The sequence below is a fragment of the Trichechus manatus genome, unplaced genomic scaffold, assembly GCF_000243295.1.
Source record: "Trichechus manatus latirostris isolate Lorelei unplaced genomic scaffold, TriManLat1.0 scaffold00441, whole genome shotgun sequence".
Taxonomy (NCBI): domain Eukaryota; kingdom Metazoa; phylum Chordata; class Mammalia; order Sirenia; family Trichechidae; genus Trichechus; species Trichechus manatus.
The window spans coordinates 64,834-92,208 of NW_004444377.1; the positions used below are offsets into that span (position 1 = coordinate 64,834).

The 27,375-nt window shown below is 40.8% G+C and overlaps 1 long non-coding RNA gene across 2 annotated transcripts in view; it reads left to right on the forward strand.

The window, feature by feature from the left end:
- The window catches only part of LOC111819383 (uncharacterized), a 58,192-nt gene extending 37,537 nt beyond the window's left edge, over positions 1-20,655 (forward strand). Inside the window, exons 4-5 of one of the 2 annotated variants that reach the window (XR_002823036.1) lie at positions 7,554-7,634; positions 20,592-20,648. This is a non-coding gene — a long non-coding RNA (uncharacterized LOC111819383). Of the gene's footprint in view, positions 1-7,553; positions 7,635-20,591 lie in introns of both variants that reach the window. The other variant, XR_002823035.1, reaches the window with a different exon arrangement.
- Positions 20,656-27,375: the final 6,720 nt, after the last annotated feature.

Below are 27,375 nucleotides of genomic sequence, written 5' to 3' on the forward strand. Positions count from 1 at the left end.
TGTAGTTTTCTTTGTATAGTTCTTTTATATCCCTGTTTAGATTTATTCCTAAGTATTTTATTTTTTTAGGGGCTATTATAAATGGTATTGTTTTTCTGATTTTCTTTTCATAATTCTCTTTGTTGATGTGTAGGAATCCAACTGATTTTTGTATGTTTATCTTGTATCTTGCTACTCTGCTGAATCTTTCTATTAGTTGCAGTAGTTTTCTCATGGAGTCTTTAGGGTTTTCTATATATAGTACCATATCATCTGCAAATAGGGACAGTTTTACTTCTTCATTACCAGTTTGGATTCCCTTTATTTCTTTTTCTTGCCTTATTGCTCTAGTGAGGACTTTGAGCACAATATTAAATAGGTGTGGTGATAAAGGGTATCCTTGTCTCGTTCCTATTCTCAAGGGAAATGTTTTCAGCTTCTCTCCATGAACAGTGATGTTGGCTGTTGGTTTTGTATAGATACCCTTTATTATGTTGAGGAATTTCCTTTATATACATATTTTATTGAGAGTTTTTATCGAGAATGGGTGTTGGACTTTGTCGAATGCCTTTTATGTGTCAATTGAGATGCTCATGTGATTCTTTTCTTTTGTTTATATGATGGATTACATTGATTGATTTTCTAATGTTGAACCATTTTTGCATACCTGGTATGAATCCTACCTGGTCGTGGTGTGTTATTTTTTTATATGATGCTGAATTCTATTGGCTAAAATTTTGTGTCTATATTCACGAGAGATATCGGTCTGTGTTTTTTTTTTTTTTTTTTGTGGTGTCTTTCCCTGATTTTCGTATCAGGGTTATGCTACCTTCATAGAATGAATTTGGAAGTATCCCTTGCTTTTCTATGTTCTGAAATAATTTGAGTAGTACTAGTGTAAGCTCTTCTGTGAATGCCTTTGGTAGCATTCTCCAGTGAAGCCATCTGGGCCAGGGCTTTTTTTGGTTGGGAGTTTTTTTTTTTTTTTTTAATTAACTTTTCAATCTCTTCTCTTGTTATGGGTCTGTTCAAATTTTCAACATCAATTTGTGATAGTTTGGATAAGTCGTGTGTTTCTAGAAATTAGTCCATTTCCTCTAGATTTCCAAATTTGTTGGAGTATAGTTAGTCATAATACTCTGTTATGATCCTTTTTATTTAAGTTAGGTCTGTTGTAATGTCCCCCATTTCATTTTTTATTTTATTTGTGTCCTTTCCTATTTTTCTTTTGTCAGTTTTGCTAGTGGTTTGTCGATCTTTTCAAAGAAGGAACTTTTGGTTTTGTTGATTCTTTCTATTGTTTTTCTGTTCTCTATTTCATTTATTTCTGGTCTGATCTTTATTATTTCCTTCCTTCTGGTGGCTGTAGGCCTCTTTTGCTGTTCTCTATTTGTTTGAGTTGTGTAACTAATGTTTTTACTTTGTCCTTTTCTTCTTTTTTGATGTGTGCATCTAATGCTATAAACTGACCTCTGATCGCTGCCTTTGCTGTGTTCTAAAGGTTTTGGTATGATGTGTTTTCATTCTCATTTGATTCTAGGAATTTTTTGATTCCATCTCTGATTTCTTCTCTCACCCAGTAGTTTTTAAGCAGGGTGTTATTTAGTTTCCATGTAATTGATTTTTCTACCTTAGTCTTCCTGTTAATTTCTACTTTGATGGCGTTGTGGTCAGAGAAGACACTTTGTGTTATTTCAATGTTTTGGATTTTGTTGGGGGTTGATTTGTGGCCTAATATGTGGTCTGTTCTGGAAAATGTTCCATGTGCATTGGAAAAGAATGTGTACTTTGCAGCTGTTGGGTGGAGTGTTCTATATATGTCTGTGAGGTCACATTGCTGATTGTTGCCTTTAGATCTTCTGTATCTTTGTTGAGTTTCTTTCTAGATGTTCTGTCCTTTATTGAGAGTGTTGGTTGTAGTCTCCTACTATTATTTTGGAACTGTCAATTTCTCTTTTCAGTGCTGTTAAAGTTTGTTTTATGTATTTTGGAGCCCTGTCATTGGGTGCGTAGATATTTATTATTGTTATGTCTTCATGCTGGATTGTCCCTTTAATCATGATATAGTGCCTTTCTTTGTCTTTTATGGTGGATTTTGTTTTAAAGTCTATTTTATCTGAGATGCGTATTGCCAGTCCTGCTCTTTTTTGGTGGCTGTTTGCTTGATATATTTTTTTCCATCCTTTGATTTTTTATAAATTTATGTCTCTGTTTCTAAGATGCATCTCTTGTAGACAGCATATTGATGGATCATATTTTTTAATCCATTTGGTCACTCTCTGTCTCTTTATGGGTGCATTTAGGCCATTTACATTCAGTGTAATTATTGATAGATGTGAGTTTGTTGCTGTCATTTTGTAGTGCTTTTTTTCTGCGGTGCTGATGATTTCTTTGTTGCTCTTACTCTCCTGTGCTGAATTCCTTTTGGTTGTGGATTTTTTTTCATTTCTTTTGTTTTTGTAGATTTTGTTTTTGCTGAGACTTTATGTTTTTCTTCTTTATTTTGATGAGGAGGTTTGTTGACTTCCTTTGTGGTTACCTTGAAATTTACCCTTATATTCCTGAGTTTGAATCAATCTATTATTACTTGATATCACCTTGCCTTCATCTTCATTAGAAGTTTCTTTACCAACACCATTTATTCCCTCTTGTATTGTTCTTATATTATTGTCATTTGCAGATTAACCTCTCTGCTTCCCTGTTGTAAATCTTTTGGTTTTGAGTAGTGTTTGAGAGTTCATTTCCTAGGCTGGTATCTGGCTAGTGTGATCTTGTGTCCTAGATTCAGGGTGTCGTTTGATGTTGTTTGTTCTCAAACTAAAGGATTCCCTTTAATAATTCTTATAAGTTTGGTTTTTACATATTCCCTTAATTTCTGTTTATCTGGAAATGTCCTAATTTCATCATCACATTTGAACAAGAGTTTTGCAGGATATATTATTCTTGGTTGATAATTCTTTTCTTTCAAGGTTTTATATATGTCATCCCATTGCCTTCTTGCCTGCATGGTTTCTGCCGAGTAATCAGAGCTTAATCTTATTGTTTCCCTGTGTATGTGACTTTTTTTTTCCTCGAGCTGCTCTCTGGATTCTCTGTCTTTTGTTTTAGCGAGTGTGGTTATGATATGCCTTGGTGATTTTCTTTGGTTGTCCTGTATAGGGTTCCTTGAGTTTCGTGGATGGTTGGCTTTTCATCTTTTGTGATATTAGGGACATTTTCTGTAAGCAGTTTTTCAATGATCCTCTCGGTGTTTTCTGTTTCTTCCCCCTGTTCTGGAACTCCGATTATTTGAAAATTTTTGCTTTTGATTGTATCTGACATAATTCTCAGGGTTTCTTCATTTTTCTTTGTTCTTTTTTCTCATTTTTCCTCAAAGTTGTATCCATGTGTTAGTCTTCAATTTTGCTAATCCTGTCTTCCATTGTTTCAGAACTGTTCCTCAGCCCTTCTATGATACCGTCTGTTTCTGAAATCTTGTTGTTTATCTTTTGGATTTCTAATTGTTGTTTTTGTATGTTTTCTTGTTGTGAATTTATTTTGGCATTTTGTTCCTGTATTATTTTCCTGAATTCTTCCATTTTTGTCTGTATTTTCCATGAATTTGTCTATTTTTTCCTCATTTTTGTCTGCTTTTTGCTTCAACTCATGGATAGCTCTGAATATTAGAGATTTGAATTCCCTATCAGGTCATTCTAGTGCCTTTTCTTCTATTGGAAAGTCGTCTGATTTTTATTTTGTATGCCTGCTGGAACCGTCCTTTCCTTTTTTTTATATGTTTTGATATTGTCTGTTGGCTTTGGGACATTCAGTAGTTATTTTCTTCATTTATTGGTTGTAGTATTTTTTGTTTTGTCCTGCTTTTTTGTTTTATTTGGTTATGTCTGAGCTGGTGGCTGTGCATTCTTTATTGTTTGCTTGTCTTTGGAATCAATATTTTTCACTTCCTTGTCCAATGAGCAGGGGCAGTCACTCAGCAATGGTACAGCAGGGCATGTCCAGCTGAAGGGGAGGGGCTCGGATGGGTTGTTTGTGGCACGTATTTCAGCTGACATGATGAGCCAGGAGTCAGTGCAGGGCAGATTCCAGTAAGTCTTGCCTACGCTGCTTGGGAGTGCAATGTTCAACACAAAGTGCAGATAGGCAGGAGGGAGAGTGAGGAGGAGGTTTCATGTATGGAGCTAGGTTCGGTATGGAAAAGAAGAGATAGAGCAGAGAGAAACAGGAGAAAAAAGTGCTGAAGGAGCTTGCCATTGGAGCGGAGAGACAGAAAACCAAAAAATGGAGAAAACAAAATGGAAGAAAAAAAATAAGAAGGTAAGTAAAAAGAGACAAGTAACCAAGGCATGAAGAAAAATAAAAAGGAAAAAAGAAAGAGAAAACAAACAAACCAAAAAGAAAAAAGAAAAAAAAAAAGCCCCCAGAGATCCAACCAGCATGGCTGCGTGGGCCGAGGAAGTGGACTGGGGAAGTAGTTCCCCAGCTGAGCAGCGCTTCACAGCCTGTCAAGAAGAAGCAAAGATTGCACACGGAGTCAGGTGTTTGAAAGAAAGGACGGGGAGGAGGTGAGAGGCAGGGAAGAAACCAAAAGAGACTGAAAAAAGCAATACCAGCAACAAAGAAATGGCAGGGAAGAAGCCAGCTGGTGTGGGCAGGGTGAACTCTCATGGCACAGAAACAATGCCTCCAATGCTGTGGTCGTGGCCCACTGGGAAGCAGTGGATCGGCCTGCTGGGAGGCAGCAAATTGGCCCTCTGGGAAGCCATGGATTGGCCAGTGGGAAAGTGGCAAAGGTCGAGCAGGGGGAGGAAGAGTAGTGGGTGGGAAAGCGTGTATTGCTGTTTACTGGGTGCACTGTCTCCTGCTGGGAACTCTGTGAATCTACTTTTCCATACTCCCTGACCGCTGATCTCTGACAGGAGTCCAAGATGGTGGATGCATGTTGCGTTAGCTGATAGGGGACCTCTGCTCATAACTCTCCTTGATCTCTGTTCTCTGTCAGTTTCTTATTCCATTTGGTGCTTGGTCGAGTTCTTTATCTCTTCATTTGATGCTTAGGGTTCCAGGATAGATGTTTGTCTCTGTTTTACTTAGTTTTTCAGGCTGTTACTGTGGAGGGACAACGTGGTGCTTCTGTCTATAGTGCCGTGTTGGCTCTGCCCCCTTTGTCATGTTTTTTGGTAGAACTAAAGTGCTCAAAGGGATCTGCTGGTGGGCATTTGGAGACAAGTGTGTTGCTGGAGACTGACTGTCACTCACCACTTTCAGGTGGCTGCAGTGCCAGGCTGAAGGTGAAATGGGGCTGGGGCTGCAGGCAGCTGTGGCTTTGCTTACCTAGGCCTCTGCGTCCTGCTCGGAGACCTTGGTGCAGCCAGGAGAAAGAGCATCCCTGAGTTTCCCCAGCCCAAATCTCTGTTTGCACAGCTAGGGGATGCCCATTGCCTGGGTCGAGCTGTCCAGCCCCTCCGTTCCCTGGACCTGGCCTCGTCCTCCACCCTGGTGGATGATGTGCTCCATGGCTGATATTTTAGAAGTAGAATAGAAGGTTGGAGGTTCAAGTCCACCCAGGGGCTCCTCAGTTGAAAGACCTGGTGATCTACTTCCGAAAAATCAGTCATTGAAAACCCTATGGAGTACAGTTCTATTCTGACACACATGGGATTGCCATGAGTTGGAATCAACGTGGTGACAACTATCTTGAGAACATAGCATTCATTAATTCATTATATCCTCACAATAAGTATTCAGTAGGTACTATTACTAGCCCCATTTTACAGATGAGGATGCTAAGGCACAGAGGGTCTAGGGAAATATCTCAAAGTCACCGCTTGTAAATGGCAGAGTCACAATTTTAACCTGTGTAGTCTGGATCAAAAGTCCACGCCCCTGCCACGAAGTTAGATGTCTCAGATGTCTGCCATCTTCAAATCCTTTGGACATTTGACTGATTAGATGGTGGCTCACAGTTAAGCTGATTTTGAGCTGCAGCTCAGTGACTGGCCCGTTTAAAATTCTAGAATCGTTGTCCCTTATAGGGAACATTTCACTGATTCACACCTAGTGTTTTGGCCCATACTGCCCTTCTGTTTGGAATTCTCTTCCCCTCATGTTGTCTCACTGATCCCTTTTCATCCTTTGTGACTCAGCAGACAGTGTATTCTCAGGAAGGTGGCTGTCTCCTTTGGGTTCTCCAGAGGCAGACCCTGAGACAAGGATGCAATTGTAAGTGGTTTTATTTGAGAGGCAGTCCCAAGAACTACTGGAGGAGTGGGGAAATGTGACAGGGGAAAGAAGGCAGCCAATACAGGGACTGTTAAGAATCAGTGTACTGCTGTGGAGAAGTGGGGTTCCATCCTGGGAGATGGTGTAGAACATGCCAGCTGGTGTCAGTTGTTTGTAGAGAGATGCTGCCAAAGGCATTCATGCTTTAGCACTTCTGGCCTGTCACACGCACAGGTACACTGATGCAGATGCTGGCACTGGAAGGTGTGCTGCTAGGCACAATGTAGTGAGGACCAAGGGGAAGTTGCCAGCACACTGCAGCCTCTACCACAGCTGCCGTGATGCCTGCATTCCTCCCCTAGCCCTCTGTGGGAATTGACATCCCTTCTATGTGCCTTCTGGGTTTCTGTTGCCTGTTTAATACCTCACCCTCCAAACTAGAATTAAAGCCCACAGAAGGTTGAGAACTCCTAGGTTTCACCAGCCCCTGATCAATGTTCAGCACAGACCACACGAGGAGTGATAGTGTCAGGCCCATTTTATGACAAGCCTGAAGACTGCCGTACATCTGCATTCAGAAACTTTGATTTGTGAAGGAATACACTTAAATGTTAAACAAGAAAAATATTTTGTAGAAACTGCAGGAACAAGAAGCAAATTACTTCCTGCAATTCAGAAAATCACCCAAAATAGTTAAAATGAATAAAAAGGAAACGAGAGAGTAAATAGAAGGTAATCAACAGCATGAAGGCCCAGAAGTAAAATAAGGTAAAAGTGAAAATGAGACACAGGTGGCATGAAGCTCATTTCCTTTCGAGTGAACAACGTGTTGGCTAAGAGAGAAGGAAAATGCCAGCACCCCAGGGTGGTCACAAATGGTGTTCAATGGAAGATTATCACCTGGGGATCCAGGACTAGGCAATGTTTCATTCTGTTATACCTAAGGTCACCATGAGTCAGAGCCGACTTGACGACAGCTAACAACAGCAACAACAACAAATCTTGGTGACCCCACCTTTCTGTCAGTTTGTCGTACTGTGGTGGCTTGTGTGTTGCTATGATGCTGGAAGCTACGCCACTGGTATTTCAAATACCAGCAGGGTCACCCATGGTAGGCAGGTTTCAGTGGAGCTTCCAGAGACAGACTAGGAAGAAAGGCCCGGTGATCTGCTTCTGAAAGTTAGCCACTGAAAACCCTATGGATCACGACAGAATATTGTCCATTATAGTTCTGGAAGATGAGCCCCCTAGGTTGAAAGTCACTCAAAATACGCAGTGGTGGCAACAATGGACTCAAACATGATGATTCTGAAGATGGCACAGGACTAGGCAACATTTCGTTCTGTTGTACACAGGGTCACCATGAGTTGGAGCTGCCTCTATGACAACTAACAACAACATCTTGGTGAACTTGGAGGCTGAATTGGATGAAAAGTGTAAGTAATTGTTTGTGTATCCAGGAGATACTAGTCTACCCCAAAGACTGCGTAAAATGTTTTTCTGTATTCTCTAAGGACTTTTTAGAATCCTACAATTCATTTCATCGTACTCCAGTCACATGGTTTTACGGCCCCTGTGTCAAAGGTGTCCAAGGGAAGGGAAGAGATGAGCAGAGAGATAGTGGACTCTGAGTTCTGCCTTTGCTTGCCTTGTAGCCCTGTGCTGCCTGCAAAACTGCAGCTGTCCACCTGGCTTGTTTAAGTGGGCATTTGTGGTAGCCATTAGGGGTGTCCTGTGAATACTTCTGTTTGCTTTCATCAGTATGAGATGGGATTGTGCTTCCCTTTCCTCTTTGGCCAATAATATAGAAGAGGAAGTGATTCGTATTCCTTTTAGTGGCCCCTGTAAGAGCCCCTGCTCACTGCTTTGGGGCCTGATGTTGCCCCCAACAATGTCTTCTCCATCAGTCTTGCGCCCAGAATGAGCACCCCATAGAGTGGAACCCCCACGACTCCCACACAGTGAATCTCAGGAGTAAGCAAGCGACAATCCTGTTGTGTTGAGTCAATGTGGTTTGGGGTTAGTATGTCACCACAGCATAACCCAGCCCATTGTGACTGATGCAGCCGTTTCCAGACGAGGACAACGAGACTCAGAAAGACTAAGAATCTCTCCCAAGATCGTACATTGAGCAAGAGGTGTGCTTGCCTAAGACGTCTGTGTGTTCTGCTTTTTAGAATCAAAATATAGACTAGTTGAGGACAAAAACTTTTGATTATTCACTGAGACTAGGAAAAGGAGAAAGAGGAAAAAAAAAAAAACAACAAAGGAAGTAGATGAAAAGGACAAATATAGAGAAAAAAAAATAGGAATCAGTGACCACATAGGCTCTTTTACAGGCCTCTTTCTCAAAAATTTTCTCCTTTTTAAAAATGTTCTTTATTATATGAAAAAGAAAAGGGGTTTTTGATTAATTATGTAAGGACATCACATATTATTTATATCATGATATAATTTGTCAGATAAATTCAGCTCTAGAATAAAAAGCATCTCCAGAGCATGGGTCTTTTGTCATATTTGGATGAAATTGTCATGCAATACTTGGTAGCAGTCTCTTTCCAAAAGACCTTTGGGCTACACATAGAAATAAGATTTCTGATAGCATTTTGAAATGTCAGCTGTCTTCCTCTAATAGTTGTGATGGCCATATTCAGCTGCTTTAGAGCTTCTGAAAACTCAAACTGACCTATAACATATGGAAAAACAATTCCTGCTTCATGATGGTAAGTCAGGGGGAACTGAGCTTGTAGCCAAGAGAGACAGAGGCCTAACAACAGAGGGTTCTTAGAAAGGACACACATCAACTTTGCTCCACTGACAACCTGGAAGCCTTCCGTATTCATTCACAGAGCCATCAGTTGCCTCTGGAAGAGAATGTAGTGTCAGCTGTGAGGTTTGCCACACACACCGACAGTAGTATCTCTGCAAACCCCTCTAACATGTTTCACACACAAAATCTGCTGCAAGGAAAGAAGGAGACGGTCGCATTAGCAGTTTCTGGCTCATCTCAGACTGTGAGCTAACTCACTGAGCTGAACTCAGGCTTTCTTAGTCCTTGCGGCGTCTGATGATGTTCTGAGAGTAAACCTCAGCTTCTATCACATTGAGAAAGTGGACATTGATGCCCTTCCTTGTGATTAGAATACTCAGGGGAAAGACTTGATGTGGCAAAGTTGTTGTTGTTAGGCACTGTCAAGTCGGTTCTGACTCATAGTGACCCGATGTACAACAGAACGCAACACTGCCCAGTCCTGTACCATCCTTACAATTTTTATGCTTGAGCCCATTGTTGCAGGCACTCTGTCAATCCATCTCCTTGAGGGTCTTCCTCTTTTTTGCTTACCCTCTACTTTACCAAGCATGATGTCCTTCTCCAGGGACTGATCTCTCCTGATAACACATCCAAAGTATGTGAGATGTAGTCTCGCCATCTTTGTTTTAAGGAACATTCTGCTAGTACTTCTTCAAAGACAGATTTGCTAAGTAGGAAGGTGGAAAGGATTCAGAGTGGACCCATCTGCTTCAAGGTTGTTATGAGACATATGTTTGTTGGTACTCTGGGCAAGACATTTAACTTCTACAAGCTTCAAAGTTTTCATTTGTAAAATGATCTAATTTTTTTTATTGATCTCAAATCAGTTAATAAAATGATTTATTTATACAATGATGAGTTTACCAAAGTTTATTCTCCTTCCCTCCGACATAGAGTGTTTTTGCATTTTACTAAGCTGTCTTTTTCAGGCATCTTTTGGATGTATTTTATCTCCACCCTCTCCAAACTTCAGATCTGTATTCCAGCTCTTTGCTGGACGTTTCCACCCAGCTGTCCAAAGCTTACATCAAGTCCAGCGCATCCAGAAATGAATTCATTATCTCATTTGATAACATCAGCACAACCAGGTGTTCAGAATAGAGGCTGTATCACTTAGGTCTCATACCCAGTTGGAAAATTTGCCTCCAATATCTCTTGCATCTCTTAGTCTCCATTCCCAGGACCAACCACTAGGCTCGTCTAACTCCCGAGCTTACACTTTTACCACAACTCCATAGTGAGGCACCCTGAGTCTCAGTTCCCTTTAAGACTTTTCACTGGGTTTGTTAAAAAAAAAAAAAAAATTAACAAAGCATAACATAGCTTTATGTATCTACGCCCAAAATGAATGATGGGGTTGATGTATGTTTGGTTTTATAAGAAACTTCTAAACTGAGTGTATCATGTTACACTGCCACCAACAATGTATGAGAGTTCTAGCTGCTCCACATCCTCATCTTTTGTGCTGTTAGCCATTGTGATGGATGTGTAGCCCCATTGCTTTTGTATTTCCAAGGGCTGCTTCCTCCCCCACTTCCTTTTGTTTGGTTATGGCTCTATATTTTGTGTTGTTGTTGTTGAGTCAGCTCTGACTTATGATGACCCTGTGTACAACAGAACAAAATGCTGCCCCGTCCCACACCATCCTCATTCTTGAGTTCATTACAGCCTTCTAACCTAGAGGGTCATCTTCCAGCACTATACTGGAAAATATTCTGTTGTGATCTATAGGGTTTTCATTGGCTAATTTTCAGTTATAGATCACCAGGCCTTTCTTCCTAGTTTGTCTTAGTCTGGAAGCTCTGCTGAAACTTGTCCACCGTGGGTGACTGTCTTAGTTATCTAGTGCTGCCATAACAGAAATACCACAAGTGGGTGGCTTTAATGAACAGAAATCTATTTTCTCACAGTTTAGGAGGCTAGAAGTCTGAATTCAGGGCACCAGCTCAGGAAAAAGAAGGCTTGCTCTCTCTGTCAGCTCTGGGGAAAAACCGTTGTCTCTTTTCAGTTTTTATTCCTAGGTTCCTTGGTCAACATTGTGGCATGTGTCTTCCTTGCTTGTCCTTGTTTGTGCTTACTTGCTTGCTTGCTTAGTCTACACTTTTGTATCTCAAGAGATGGACTTAAAACACACCCTACACTAACACTGTCTCATTAACATAACAAGGAAAATCCATTCCCTAGATTATAACCACAGGTATAGGGTTTAGGATTTGCAACACATGTATTTAGGGGACACATTTCAATCCATAACAGTGACACTGCTGGTATTTGAAATACTGATGGCATAGCTTACATCATCATAGCAACATGCAAGCCACCAGAGTACAACCAGCTGACAGATGGGTGGTGTGGAGCTTCCACAGTAAGACAGACTGGGAAAAAAGGCCTAATGATCTATGAAAATTAGCCAATGAAAAGCTTATAGATTACAACAGGATATTGTCTGGTATAGTGCTGGAAGATGAGCTGTCTACGTTGGAAGGCACTCAAAATATACAGTGGTCACGATAATGGACTCAAGCATCCTAATGATTGTGAAGATGGTGCAGGATCAGGCAATGTATCATTCTGTTGTTTGTGGAGTTGCCAAAATCAGAGCTGACTCAATGGTAACTAAAAATAACAAAGTAGGGATTTGATTCACCATTTTTATCCAGAAATTGGTTTATTTTCTAAAATGAATAGCATAAGGTACTACCCCAGAATGCAGTGTCTTAAAGCAACCATCATTTATTTTCATCACTTGTCTGAGGGGTGGCCACAGGTTGGCTGATCTAGGCTGGGCTTTGTGGGCTTGGTTTCAAGCTGCTGGTTGAGTTCAGCTCTGCCTCCCTGTGTCTCTCATACTCTTTGGGCCAATGACCTAAACAGGCCATGTTCTCATGGCAATTGCAAAATTTCTGGGTGCATTTCAAGGCTTTGCATGCAATGTGTCCACTTAGACACCGTTGACCAAGCCCAGTATCATCATCATAATACCCCATCTCTGGTGGGAGTACCTGCAAAGTTACAAGGTGAATGAATGAACACAGATAAGGGTGAAGAATTGGGAACTCAACTCACCCAACTACAGAAGATCATGCCATATTCTGTTTTCAAGCCTCCACTGGCTACCTGCTCTCATACTCCAGAGTGTGATCCCAGGAACACTTTAAAAAATATGTTATTATAGTTAATTGCATACTAGTCAATATATTTAATGTTAAAAAAAGTTTTACCATCAAACAGTTTTGGGAAATGGCTTAGTTAACAAAATCAAATATATTTCATTGCTGTAGAAGATTACTAAGAGCTTTTAGTCTGTTGGAGAAAGGCATGGTGACTCTCCAAAAACGGGAGTTTAATGTGCAACATTTCTCACACATTTTGGCAGTAGAGGCCCCTTCCTTAAATCATTGTGTGGCACTGGTGTTCCATGGAAGTCTTTAGGAAGTGAAGGCTGTGTGCTGATATTCAAAACCATTGGCATGGAGTGAAGAGCACATCATTATATGAGCTTAACTACATTTTCAGTGGCATTTTTATACCTCCCAACATTTCCTCTGTGACCCACACCGATCTGTTAGCTTGTGCTGTGTCCTGCACATTCTGTCTGCCAAGGTACTCTTGTCTCCTAACTTGCTTTTCCTAACCACAGCCTGCCTTCCCCTCTCCACCTTCTTCAACCTACCTGAACCCCTATCTATCTCCTTTATAATGGGACAGTGGTGAACAGTTAGTTAAAAATACCTTCTCACTGAAGGAATGATGGGACCCCTGGTATGAATAGGGAAGTTAGGTGTGTTTTTGGGACAAGATCTTCAAGTTTCGCAGTCCGGGTCTGGTTCCAAGTCTATTTCATATCCCCTCTTCAAGAGTTGTGAAACTGTTTCAACAGAGTGTTTCTGAGGTGTAGACTGCAGATAAGAATACAGAGTTCTCTTATTGTAGTTTGCTCGTGTTCTTGCAGATTTCCCACTTCTCAGAATGCTGGGAGAATCAGGACACCAGTTCCCTGAGGAATCTTTTCCCACTGCTATCTGCAGACTGTACCCTTCACATTGTAAAATGAGATACTGGGGAGCATATGACTCAAACTTCAAAGTGCAGTGAGGCAGAGCAAGACCCCACGCTCATCCCTTAATGTTGGGGCGGTACAACAGTGTTCATGGATATTGGGGCTTTTTTGCATTCAGAGGAGTCAATCAAAGGCCAAGGACTTTTTAAGTTTCTCAAGTATGTGAATAACTGGCAATGGATGGAAGACCTTGAAGTCTTGTTTTCTCATGTAGCATTTGCATCTGAGATTGAAATTCACAGACCTCCTTACCGCCCCACAGCTAGAGGCAGGCCGGGAAGGCTGGGTTGAATCATGAAGGGGATTGCTTTATAAACATGACTCCTTATCTTAACCTCCTGACATCCTAATCTCCTGAAACTCAAAAGTGTGACCCAGACCACTCCATATCTTATATATCCCCCCTCTCCTGTTCATTTGTCCCAGTGTTCACAGTGATGTTTCTCCAATATGTCTTCAAATATTTTGTTTTTCTGCTTTGAATCTGTAGGAGTCACGACCTCACTAGTATGGTTCACCAGCCTTCTGTGCGCTGGACACTGCTCACGCTTCCAGCTGACACTTCCCACATCATGACTCTCCAATGGATTCCTTGCAGGTCCTTGAGTGTGCTATACCCTTATCAGCCTCCCTTCTAGACTCTGAGTCTGGAACATTGTTTTAGTTATCTAGTGCTGCTATAACGGAAACACCACAAGTGGGTGGCTTTAATAGAAATTCATTCTCTCACAGTTTAGGAGGGTAAATATCCGAATTCAGGGCACCTACTCTAGGGGAAGCCTTTCTCTCTCTGCCAGCTCTGGAGGAAGGTCCTTTTCTCTTTTGAGCTTCTGCTTCTGGGTGATCTTCGTTTGGCTTGGTGTCTCTCTTCAGTCATCTTTGCTCTGCTCACTTGTTTACCATATTTTTATGCAAAAACACACGCTTTCTGCATTTGTTTCCTGACTGCACCCTTCCTCTGCAAGGAACCCTCACAAGCAGCGCCAGGCCAATCCTCTTCCACATGTTGCTGTAAAAAAAAAAAAAGAAAAGAGCATAGCTGGCTTATGAAAATACCTTGCAGGGGGAGGCAAACAAACACAAAAGGTGTGTTATTTGCATAAAATATGGTAATCTCTTTTATATCTCAAAAGAGATTGACTCAAAATACATCCTATACTAATCCTGCCTCATTAAAAAGACAACTCATTCCCAAATGGGATTATAACTACAGGCATAAAGGTTAAGACTTACAGCACATATTTTTTGAGGACACAATTTGATCCATAACATTCCACCCCTTAAGCCCTCAAAATTAATGTCCTTGCCATATGCAAAACACATTCACCCCATCACATCATCGCAGAAGTCTTCTATCAACTCCAAATCCAAAATCTCATCTTCTGAAGCATCTAAATCAAATATGGGTGAGACTTAGGTGTATTCCATGCTGGGACAAAATTCCTTTTTATCTGTGAACCTGTGAAATCTAGATTACAAGTTATCTGTTTCTAAAGTACAATGGTAGCACAGGCACAAGGTAGAGATTTCCATTACAAATGGGAGAAAATGGAGGGAAAGAAGGAATAACTGGCACTAAGCAAGTCCAAAATACAGCAGAACAATTTACTTTGGCTCTCAATGCTTGAAAATAATCCTTTGTTCTCTGAGACCATCTTGGCAATGACCCCACCCTCCAGACCCTGGGTGTTGGCCACGCCGTCTGGACTCTGGGTGGAAGCCCCTTGGCCCTGGGTTTCAGCTCCAACTTCTAGGCCCATTGAGATGGAAACTCTGCTTCCTTGGCTTTGGACTGCCCCATTTTCCTAGTCCATGTGAGTGGTGACCCCACCCCCTCAGCCCTCACAGGCCCCGTTCTTCTGCATCTTGGGGATGGAAGCCCCACACTCTCAGCTTTGGGTTGTGGCCCCATCCCCCTGACACACCTTAATGGTAGCCCAACACTCTAGAACTGAGTTGGCAAAGATTTGACTCTTTGAAACCTAGGAGGCTGTGGCCTCACCCTCTAAGATCCAGGAGACTGTGGCTCCACCCTTTGAAACCAAGAAGGCCCTGCTTCCTGTGCTCCTTCCAGTAGTTCTGCTGATCTCTGAGCTGCTCCTGGGATGGTGCTTTTCTTTTCTTGGAGGACAACAAATATAGCTCCTTTGGCTTGTTTCCTGCCTGTAGAATTCCAAGAAGTAGACAGTGTTCTTTCCTTTCGTTCTTTGTCCTCTTCAGTCTAAGCTGATTGGTTTTCTGCTGTGGTAGTTGGTTAGATCCATCAGTCATAGGCTTAATCTCTTCAACAAAAGATTGTGTAGCTACGTCCTTGGTGAACATTCTAGGATACATGTCCTTTGTTTATACAACAGAATTCTCCAAATCTTTTTGTTTTCATTTCGCACAGTTCATTTTTAATTCCATCTCTTTCCTCTCAAATTTTACTAGAAATGCAAGAAGAAACCATGTGGCCTGTTTAAGATCTTGCTTAGAAATCTCCTCAGCAGATGTCTGAGTTCATCACTTACAAATTCTACCTTCCACCAAACATTTGAACATAATTCAGACAAGTTCTTTGCCACTGCATAAAAAGTATCACCCTTCCTCCATTGTCCAGTCACATGTTCATCATTTTCTTTTAAAGCCTCACCAGAAGAACATTTAATGCCCACATTTCTAGCAACATTCTGTTGCTGGTGCTATACGTAATCTCTAAGATGATAGAGAGTTTCTCTATAGCTCTTCGCACTTTCTTTTGAGTCCTCACCAGAATTGCCTTCGATGTTGATATTTCCACCAAGAGTGTCTTCAAGGCAATCTAGGCTTTTACTATTAGGCATGTTAAAACTCTTCCACCCTCTACCCATTACCCAATTCCAAAACTGCTTCCACATTTTAGTTATCTGTTAGAGTAGCACACCACTGTTGCAGTACCAAATTCTGTTTTAGTTATCTGGTGTTGCTATAACAGAATGTGATGTTTAAGATTATGTGTTAACTTGGCTGGGCCATGATTCTCAGTGTTTTGGCAGTTGTATAATGTGATCACTTCCCTGTTGAAATTTGATATGTGATAATTCCTGTGATGGAATCTACTGAGTCGTACCAGTGGGAGTGGGGTCTGTTGTGGCTCATCGCCCCCTTAGCCTTCATCTCTCTGCCCTTCTCCACCTACTTCCTTTCTGTTTGCCTTGCCAGGGCTTTTGTTTGTTATAGATTCTGCAGCTGGCTTCTGTTTGTTTGACCTCTGGTTCTTAGAATTTGAGCCAGCAGCTTCCTGCCAACCTTGAGATTCATTGCTCTTCACAGCCTGCTACATCCTGCTCTCTGGCCTGCCGATCTTAGGTTCACCAGCCCCTGTGGCTACGTGAATATGGAGAATCCTCTTTCCTGCCACCATGGACTTGGGACTTTACCCAGCCTCTAAAAACTGCATGAGCCTTGATATAAATCTTTCTCTCTCTACATATATATATATATATATCTGCTTTACTGGTTTTTTTTCTCTAGAGAACCCAGCCTAACACACAGAAATACCACAAATGGTGGTTTTAATAAGCAGAAATTCATTTTGTCACAGTTTAGGGGACTAGAAGTCTGAATTCAGGGTGCTGGCTCTAGGGGAAGGCTTTCTCTCTCTGTCAACTCTGGTGGTAGGCCCTTGTCTCTTCTGAGCTTCTGCTCCTGAGCAATCTTCATGTGGCTTGACATATCTCTTTTCCCATCTTTGCTCTGCTAGCTTGTTTAATCTCTTTTATATATCAAAAAAGATTTACTCAAGATACACTGTACACTAATCCTGCCTCATTAACATAACAACTACAACCCATTCCCAAATGGGATTATAACCACAGTCATAGAGGTTAGGATTTACAACTCATATTTTTTTGGGACATAATTCCATCCATAACAAATGTCTTACCCAAATCCCTTCCTCATTTATATCCCTTTTCTATAATAGCAGCACAGGTGGATTCAACTGCAGAAAGACCTCCTCCCACCTTCCACACCCCGAATCCTCCTAGGTAGCGATAGGTACACCTCTGTGTTGCCCACTCCTTATCAAAGTTTTCAGGCTCTATAACCCTTAGCACCATGCCTGGCACACAGTAGGCAACATTTCTTGAAAGAAGGTATGAATGGATGACCAAGATGTGGAACATAAAACAGATCTGTGTTCAGCATTTAGTTTACATCATTATCACATTATTTTAATGTTATAATTCATTTTAATATCAGGCATGACAAGTATTTTTCTAAATGTTCTTATCTATTTCTCTATTATTCTAAATGAGTTTTGCCATCTTCAAAATTATTAAAATGGTACTAAAAGGAAATTGAGATAAATCTGTAGATTATTTTTAAACAAATTAACTTGTTTACACTATTTGTTCTTCCCATACAGAAAAATCCTAAAGGCCATTTTATCTCTTTTCCCAGTAGTTTACTTATTCTTTGTGAATAACCTGCACATTTCTTCTTAAGGATGTGGATAGACATTTTGTTGCTGTTGGGAGTGGGATTACTTTCCCTTTTATAAATTCTAATTGGATTTTGCTAGTATCTGGGAAAGCTAATAATGTTTCAATTTTTGCCATCGATTCAGCCATGATGCTGAACACCTGTATTGATTCTAATAATATTTAAGTTGATTCTTTTGTGCTTTCTAGATATATGAGAAAATCTTCTACAAATAGGATTATTTTGTCTTTCCCTTTCCCATAGTTTTAGGTAATTTGGTTCTCTATCTGACTGTATTTACAGGAGGCCCTGTCTCATGTGGGTTTTCCCAGGTCTTAGCACCATATAAGACACTCAGAGGAGTCTCTGGGTGGTGCAAATGGTTAACACACTTGGCTACTAACCAAAAGGCTGGAGGTTTGAAGCCACCCAGTGGTGCCTCGGAAGAAAAGTCTGGTGATCTATTTCTGAAAAATCAGCCATTGAAAATCCTGTGGAGCACAGTTCTACTCTGAAACACATGGGGTTACCATGAGTTGGAATAGATTTAATGGCAACTTTTTTTTTTTTTTTAAGGCATTTAAGAGTTGGTTAAACACTTGCTGAGTAACTGTTGTGCCTCACATTGGAGGTGTGTTGAATGCTGCCTTGTGTTTCATTTTCTTCTCTTGTGTGTATTTTAATAAGCAATAATTAGATAACAACAGTATCAAAGTCCCTTTTCAAAAACATTAGCTCATTTGTTCCTGTAAAAATAGCATGGCAGTGGCATCTGACCTCCTCTAACTTCACAAGGGGAAGGAGAATCAAGATCAACAGCCCAAGGCTGATTCCCAAGAGGCAGAGGTCAGACATGCCTCTTCTGTCTGCCATCTTTACCAATTCTGACACCAACCATCCCTCCCATGGCACTTTATTTTTCTGTTGGATTTGATAATTCATTGCAATGGCCACACAGAACTCGTAGACAATACTCGTGATTATGGGGTTTATTAGGGAAGTAACAGGTTACAATTCAGGTTCAGGAATGCTCAGGATACAATTCTTCCATCAGGACAATCTCTTCCCAGTTGTGCTCACAGGCATGCCTCTCTCTGGGCACTCGGCCTCTGCCCTGCTCAGGCAAGTGTTATAAAACTCTTTTAGCTCTGCTGATAAGTGCCTTGAGTAAGCCTCAGCCTGAAAGCATTCAGCTATAACTCAGTGAATCCAGCAAACCTGGCTCCACCAAATGCCCAGAGGCACCCTATTCCTCTAGCAAGCCTCCTCCTTGAAGGTACTCAGCTTTCTCACTCCATGGGTTGGGAAGCTTACCATGCCATCTCCTGCTGGTCTCCTGCCACTCTCCTGGTTTTGCTGCCTCTGCTGCTGCCATGTCTCTGTCACTACTTCCTCATGATCTTGCCGTTTATTGTGTTACAGCTTGCTCTCTGTTGGTCTGCTGGGTCTAGGAGTGTCTCAGCACAGGGATCCCAGGTCCAAAGGACGCGACTGACTCTTGGCTATTCTTTCTTGGTGGTGGTGAGATCCTCTCTTTGATCTGGAATTGGCTCTCTTTTAAGCCTAGTGTTATGGTGAAACTGATCAATCCCCTTGGTGGGCCACAATTTTCCTGTTTGCACCATCCCACCCAATCACTTGGATGGGAGTTGCAAGAGCATGGTGAGAATGGCCACATGAAAGCTAACTATTGCACCACAGGCCACCACCTGGCTTTTCTAGCCATGGTTCTTTCATACTTGGAGGATAACTTCCCCCTCCTAATCATTTTATGAGTCTGAAACAGTAATTAACAATTATTTCTTTAATAGGGCAAAGAGTCCTCAGGGTGAGGTTACTCAAGTACCAGCCATTCAGGTCTGCTGCAGCTGTCCATCTGATCTGGTCAGGTTCTCCAAAAGTTATCTTGGCTTCCCCCTTTTTGATGTCTAATAAAATTTAACTGAGAGAGGATTATTCTCTTGCTCTGAGCCTCACGAGATTTCAGCATAGCAAAACCTTTAAGGGACGTTAGGTTTGGCCACTGTACTTGAGTCCAGCACTGCCTCCCTCTTAGTCCACTCTTTTAAACTTAAGGGCATCTACAATTACAGTTTTTACAATAACAATTAACCCTGTTAACAATCAACACTCACAACTGAGTCATATAATCCTATCAGCATCTTTCCCCACCCTCCCTTCCCCAGACCCATCAGGAAAAGACAAATCTATTCAGTGGAGATCCTCCCTTGTCCCTCTCTTTTTGCGTGTAAGCACACTCAAGAAAACTTGTAATCCAGCCACTTCATGTCTTTATCTCCCCCCATTTTAGATAACCAGTGTTTAAATTGCCTGCAGGTCTATACTTTTCAAAGAGTAAAACAGACCCCAAATACGTGCTCAGTGAATGGTTGGTTAAAATTGACTCATTTTTCTCTTCATCATTTTATTGCTCTGTTTATGTCATTTGCCCCTTGTCCTCTCCATCAATGATACCCTAATTTACAAACTCCAAATTGGAGCCAGATTGGTCATATATAGTTTCTCCATTAATCTTAAAGAGCAGGAAGAGCAAGAAAGTAAAGTGGTAAAAAGTAATTAATGTAATGTAGACCATATTTAGAGGGCAGTAACTTATAATATGAGAGCTAGAGTAGGACAGATCTGGGTCCAAATCCTGGTTAACTAGTAGTTGTGTGACCTCAGACCATTTAGCTAATCTCTCTAAGCCTTCGTTTCTTTTGTGCCAAGTGAGGATGTTCATACCTGTCTCCAAGGTTTCTCATGAGGATTAAATGCGGTAAGGCATATGAAGTACTCAGAACAACGTTTTGTGCTTAGTAGGAATTCAATAATCCAGTGCTATTCTTACCAAATTACTATGGACTAGTTAACATCTGATACTTAAATAATTGAAACCTCAGCATTCCTGTTGTTGATTACTTCTTTACTGTTCATGTATATGAACATGTAATTGCTAGTTATCTCAAATGGCAAATGTTGTCCCATCAGCCATCCTATTCCTTGTGTTTGGAATGGTGGAGAATGTTTTTTTTCCCTGCCTTTTGACTAATTACTTTTGGATTTCTGTTTTGGAAGGTGGAAACTACAGAAGTAAGCCCTTGTTCCAAGAACTTGAGAGTCAGAGAAGTTAATGCAGCCCAAGGTAGGTGACCCATTGTGTTGGTCCAAATGTACTCAGTTTGTAAGAGACAGGTCTCCTACAAAATGGACTGTCCAGGTCTGTGGACTTGCACATAAAGCACAATTAATCTTTGTGAAGAAGACACACAGTGTGCAAACTAGAATTTTGCAACCTCAACCATTGTCTCAAGACATTTCAGATTCATTCACCCAGAGGGAAAATTTTCATTTGAGAGAACATAAAAACTAACCTCAAAGCTCTTAGATCAGAAATAACACCACTGAAGACAAACTAAGAAATATCTATTTTGTAAATTCTTTACACATATTTCTTAGTACGCTTTCTTTTATTTAATTTGCAGTTTCCAGACCAGTGTTTCCTTTTTCAAAAATTGTATTTATTTTGTTGTTGTTGAGAATATATACAGCAAAACATACACCAATTCAACAGTTTCTGTATTTGCAATTCAGTGACATTGATTACACCAATCCAACAGCTTCTACATTTACAATTCAGTGACATTGATTACATTCTTTGAGTTGTGTAACCTTTCTTATCCTCCTTTTCTGAGTTGTTCCTCCCTCGTTAACATAAACTCAAAGTCCCCTAAGTCTTCTATGTAATCTTTCGAGTTGCTGTTGTCAGTTTGATCCCATACAGAGAGGTTTTGAAAGAGCACAATGCTCAAGGCAGACATTCTTTGTTAGTAAAGCTAAATTATTGTTTGGTTCTAATAAGACTTCAGGGATAGTTTTGGCTTAAGATTTAAAGATTATTTCAGGGCAATAGTTTCAGAGGTTTATCTATGCTCTATGGCTCCAGAAAGTCTGGAGTCCATGAAAATTTGAAATTCTGTTCTGTATCTTCCCCTTTTTGATCAGAATTCTACTATAAAATCTTTCATCAAAATGTTCAGTAATGGCAGCCCAGCACCATCCAGTTCTTCTGGTCTCATGGCAAAAAGAGGCAGTTGTTCATGAAGGCAATTAGTCACACATTCCATATCCTCCTTCTATTCCTGACACTCATTTTTCTTCTTTTGCTCCAGGTAAATAGAGTCCAGTTGTTGTGCCTTGAGTAGCTGCTTGCAAGCTTTTAAGACCTCAGGCACTATGCAATGAAATAGGAGGTAGAAAAGAAACACTAAACACACCCCTATTAGGCCAATTAACTGGGATGTCTCATGAAACCATGACCCTAAACCACCAAACCAAGGAACCAAATCCCATGAGTCTTTTTGTTGTACATGAGCAGCCTCAGCTGCTACTCTTTTTCTCCCCCCTGTCATTGTTGTACGTATACAGGAGCTTTTTCCAGTTCAACTTTTTACAGGTGTGCAACTTACTGACAGCAATTGCAACCATCGGCTGTTTAACTCTACCCTTAATCAATGTGATTTTTCCATCATTGTTAACCCCCCTTTCCCCCTACTCCCTGCCCCATAACTGCTAATAAACTTTGGTCTCTATACATTTGCCTTATCTGCTCTTTTTATATGAGTGAGATCATACAATATTTGTCTTTTTGTGATTGACTTGTTTCACTCAGCATAATGTCTTCAGGCTCCATCCATACAGTAGAACGTATGAAGACTTTATTTCTCCTACTGACTGTATGTATGTACCACATTTTGTTGAACCTTTCATCTGTTGAAGGGCATTTTTAGGTTGTTTCTACCTTTTGGCTACTGTGGGTAGTGCTGCAATGAACATTGGTTACAAGTCTCTGTTTGAGTCTCTGCTATCAAGTCTTTTGGGTATAAACCTAGGAATGGAATTGCTGGGTCATATGGTAGTCCTATTTTTAGATTTTGAGGAACTGCCGCACTGTTTTCCACAACGGCTGTGCCATTTTGCATTTCCACCAGCAATGGATAAGGATTCTAATTTCCCCAAATCCCTGTCATCATTTATTATATTCTGTTTTTTTTAATCTTAGCCATCCTAGTGGAGTGAAGTGATATCTCACTGTGGTTTTGACTTGCATCTTTCTGATGGCTAATGAGGAGCTCCTGATGATGCAGTGGTTAAAGCGCTCAGCTGCTAACAGAAAGGTGGCGATTCAAATCCACCAGCACAGCGCTCTGCAGGAGAAAGGTGGGGCAGTCTGCTCCCATAAAGATTTACAGCCTTGGAAACCCTGTGGGGCAGTTCTACTCTGTTGCTATGAGCCGGAAGTGATCTGATGGCAGTGCATGGGATGGCTAATGACACTGAGCATATTTTCGTATGTTTGTTGGCCATTTGAATGTCCTCTTTGGTAAAATGTCTATTCAAGTCCTGTGCCCATTTTATGATTGGGTTATTTGTCTTTTTGTTGTCAAGTTTTCAAAATTTTATATATATTTTGGTTATTTGATTTTTATTGGATATATGTTACCCAAAGATATTGTCACAGTCATTGGCTTGTCTCTTCAATTTTTTGGTAAAGTTTTTTGATGAACAAAAGTTTTATAGTTTTATGAGGTCCCATTTATTTATTTAGTCTTACTGTTTGTGCTTTTGTTATTATATTAGATAATCCATTATTAAAAGCTAGACCCAACAGCATTGTCCCTGCATTTTCTTCTAAGAATTGTATGTTTTTAGTTCACACATTTAGGTCCTTAATCCATTTTTATTTCGTTTTTGTGTGCGGTGTGAGGGATGTGGAGATCCAGTTTTCCCAACACCGTTTATTGAACAGACTTTTCTTTCTCCATCAAATGGATTAGCACCCTTGTAAAATAGCAGTTTACCATAGATGTGTGGGTTTATTTCTGGAGTTAAGTTCTATTACACTGGTCTGTGTGCCCATTGTTATACCAGTACCAGGTATTTTGACTACTCTATCTGTGTCATGAATTGAATTATGTCCCCCCAAAAACGTACGTGTCAGTTTGGCTTGGCCATGATTCCTGGTACTGTGTGATTTTCCTATATGTTGTAAATCCTGCCTTTATGATGTCAATGAGGGAGGATGGGTGGCAGTTGTGTTAGTAAGGCAGGACTCAATTTACAAGACTGGATTGTGTCCTGAGGCAATCTCTTGGGATATAAAAGACAGAAGTGAGCAGTGAGACAGGGGGACCTCATACCATCAAGAAAGCAGTGCCAGGGGCAGAGCGCATCCTTTGGACCGGGGTCCCTGTGCAGAGAAGCTCATAGTGCGGTGGAACACTGAAGAGAAGAAGGCCGACAGAGAGAAAAAGCCTTCCCCTGGAGCTGATGCCCTGAATTTGGACTTTTAGCCTACTTTAACTGTGAGGAAATAAACTTCTCTTTGTTAAAACCATCCACGTGTGGTGTTGCTGTTATAGCAGCACTAGATAACTAACATAATCTGTATAATGTATTTTAAAATCAGGAAGTGTGAGTCATCCTACTTTGTTCTTCTCTTTCAACGTTGCTTTAGTTATTTGGAGTTTCTTGCCATTCCATATATAGTTGAGGATTGTTTTTTCCATTTCTTTAAAGAAGGCTGTTGGAATTTTCATCAGGATTGCATTGAATCTATAGATCATTTTGGGTAGTATTGACATCTTCATAATAATTATATCTTCAAATCTAGACTGTAGTCCATAGAGAGATTACAGAAATGGCATTGAACTCTGAAAGTTTTTAATGAGTGTGTGAGTGTGTATGTGTTGCATTTACATGTAAACACATACATCTTTCTAGAAATGATGTTTCACAAATTTCTTCAGATTCCTAATGCAACCAGTTTCTGTAGATTGTTACAATTGTTAGAAATTAGTGCCGACATATAAATGCAACATGTGAGCTTGCACTGAATTTTCAATACAGACCAACATCTTGAGATTTATATATTCTTTACTTTCAACTGAAATGAGAAGCAGGCTACTTCTTCTTTACATTCAATGGGAGTAAAAAAATAAGAGGATGTAAGAGGATAAAATGAAGCACCCTAAAGCAAAGCAGGAGCCAGCTGTTAATCCTCAGTTACTTCCTGAGCAGCAGTAATGAGCTCTTTGCTATTACAGGTGCCTTAGGGAATGTGAAGTCTTAAGACACACTGTTTTTCCTCCAGGAGCTCACAACATAGCTGATAGAGGGTATATCCAGAAATGTTCAATGCCCCTAAAAATGAAAAATATCTTAAATTCTTAATGGATGCCATCACTCAAGGGAGTATGGGCAAACACCTTGTGATGAGAATCAACTCACAGATTAACTCATAGTTGACTTTAACTTAATATTCTTTTACACATATACAGGCATATCAAGCATGCAAAAAGGACATTTAAACATAGCATTTGTTTGTTTTTAAAAACAGATATACAAAAATAGAATGAAAAATAGCCTATAATCTCATCATCCAAACACGTAAGACTAACATTAAATAATTAAAAGCAACACATACACATTTTTATAGCTTTCAAACAACAGTATTCAAACAACAATGGCTACAATAATAGGCTCAAGCATAACAACGATAGTGAGAATCGTGCAGGACCAGGCAGTGTTTCATTCTGTTGTACATAGGGTCATTATGATTTGGAACCAACTGGACAGCACCTAACAATAACAACAAGGTACCTCCTAGATCTTCAGATGGGGTTTGTGAGGAGCCCTGCGCTTAAACTTTATTAGCTTCATGGTAAATCCTCTTCTGATAATAACATAAACAGACCACCAAAGTGTTTGTGAGAGTATGGGCAGAGGGGACATGAAGGAAGATGCATATCCTCAGCCGTAAAAGTGAGAAGCCTGAAGGAGAGGTGAGGGTAGGAGAAAGTCTGCACAAAAGAAAAGTTCATGGGCATCAGGACCAGTAAGACGGCCTTGAGTTTCATGTAAATGAAAACCCCAATTCAAAATGGCTTCTACACAAAGGGGATTGTTGAGGGTCTTCCTCTTTTTGACTGACTCTCTACATTACCAAGTATGATGTCCTTCTCTAGGGACTGGTTCCTCCTGATAACATGACAAAAGTACGTAAGAAAAAGTCTCATCATCTTTGCTTCTAAGGAGCATTCTGGCTATACTTCTTCCAAGTGTCTGGTAGTCTATGATATATTCAGTATTCTTCATCAACACCATAATTCAAAGATGTCAATTCTTTGGTCTTCCTTATTCATTGTCCAGCCTTTGCATGCATATGAGGCGATTGAAAACACCATGGCTTGGGTCAGGTACACCTTAGTCCTTAAAGTGACATCTTTGCTTTTTAACACTTTAAAGAGGTGATCCTTTGAAACAGGTATGGAGAAAAAGACATTAGCCAGATCAAAAGCTGCATACCAGGTACCAGGAGATGTATTAATTTACTCAAGCAATGAAACTACATCTGGAACAGCAGCTGAAATTGGAGCCATCACCTGGTTAAGTTTTTGATAATCTGCTGTCATTCTCTAAGATCCATCTGTTTTTTGCACAGGCCAAATAGACAAGTTGAATGGGGATGTGGTGGGAATTACCATCCCTGCATCCTTCAAGTCTTTGATGGAGGCAGGAATCTCTGTAATCCCTCCAGGAATGCAGTATTGCTTTTGGTTTACTATTTTCCAAGGTAGGGGCAGTTCTAATGGCTTCCACTTGGCTTTGCCTACCATAATAGCCCTTAATCCATTTGTCAGGGATTCAGTGTGGGGGTTCTGCTAGTTGCTGAGTATGTCTACTTCAGTTATGCATTCTGGAACTGAGGAAATCACTACAGGATGGGTTCGGGGACCCACTGGACCTACTGTGAGATGGATATGAACTAAGACTTCATTAATAACCTGACCTCTATATGCCCCCATTCTGACTGGTGGACTACAGTGATGTTTTAGGTCTCCTGGAATTAGTGTCAGTTCTGAGCCAGTATCAAGTGATTCCCAAAAAGTCTGATAATTTCCTTTTTCCCAGTGAACAGTCACTCTAGTAAAAGGCTGCAGATCCCTTTAGGGAAGGCTGGGAGAGAGATTAACAGTATAAGTTATTGTCAGTGTATTGGAGTCCTTCCTCAAGGGGACCCAACCTCCTCTTCATTCAAGGGGTTGTGGGTCTTTACACTCACTCAAGTCTGGGAATTGATTGAGGTACGGTGACTCTCTATTCTGGAGATTAGTTTTGGACTGCTGTTCGTTTGACCTAGAATTCATCTGCTTGTACAGATCAAGTAAATATTTAGTAGATTTCCTATCTTTTTCACTCCTAGAGACACCATGACTAAGTAGCCAACGCCCTAAGTTCATAAGAGTCAGACTATTCTGATTACTGCTTTGACTCCGCTGTCCATTACGGTAACCACGCCCACCTTGTCTTTGTTGATTGAGTGTGGCCACTTGGCCCCTACCACCATGTGGTCCAATCAACCCAGTTGTAGTTAAAATCAAAAGCCAAACCCATTGCTGTCGAGTTGATTCTGACTCATAGTGGCCCTATACAACAGAATAGAACTTCCCCTTAGGGTTTCCAAGGAGTGGCTGGTGGATTCTAGCTGCTGAACTTTTGGTTAGCAGTGGAGCTCTTAAGCACTGTGCCACCAGGGCTCCCTGTCGTATTTAGGTGTCTTAATTCAGTTAGGGCAATTCCCAGTCTTACATAAAATAGCAATCACAGCAGACTTCAAGGATGCTGGGGCTCCCTTCACAATTTGTTCCACGTCGTTGTGGTAAAAGGCGTGCCCTCTGGGGATTCCATGTGTGGGTCTGTGGGTCTAACCTGATAAATCCATTCTAGCATGCCAATTTCCCTAAGCCTTTGGATACCTTCTTCTAGAGTATATCAAGGCAGGTCTGGTATTTCAACTTGA